We start from the raw sequence: 662 nt of genomic DNA, 5'->3' as shown, positions 1-662 counted from the left end.
TTTACTGCCATTTGGCTAGAATATATTTGACTTCAGTGTGGCAGTGTGGTCGTTTCCTAGATCTCGAAGCAGCCTCAGATTGAAGACAAAATCTCCACAATAAATAAAAGAGAGAGAGAGAGAGAAAAAAAAACAAAAAACAGAAATACAAATGCCTTGTAATCCACTTCAACTCGTCAGAGATTCTTTTGCACAGTATATGTGCTTGTGATGTAGGTAATCTAGATTACAACCCTGTTTCACTCTTATTACTCAATCTCAATAAAAAAAAGGCATGAAGCAATATACAAAACAATACAAAATATCACAAAACAAAACATAGTTGGACCAGACTTAATTCCATTAAGAGCAAGAGTGCAACAGGTCACTGGAATGGTAATACAGCTTATATCCAGAGGTCATAATTCAAATATAAAAAATAATCAAAGTCATTAAGAACCCAGATCTCCCGGCAAATTGAAAGCTCCCTTTGTACCTGAAAGATATTCCGTGAACAGCTTTAACCCATTTCCTCTTAATAAGCTAAGAGACTGTATTCTATACATGTACCCTGAACCAACCGTCCTGACTTTCAGAACGAACTTACCAAAGAACCACTGTAACAGGCAAAGGATTGACGCCAATAAATAGCAACTTGATTGAATCAGGAATTTCACAGACTT

Source organism: Penaeus japonicus, unplaced genomic scaffold, assembly GCF_977035675.1.
Source record: "Penaeus japonicus unplaced genomic scaffold, GWHDUDI00000001_assembly GWHDUDI00000037, whole genome shotgun sequence".
NCBI lineage: Eukaryota > Metazoa > Arthropoda > Malacostraca > Decapoda > Penaeidae > Penaeus > Penaeus japonicus.
The sequence above is the reverse complement of the archived record's forward strand: the minus strand, read 5'-3'. Positions refer to the sequence as shown.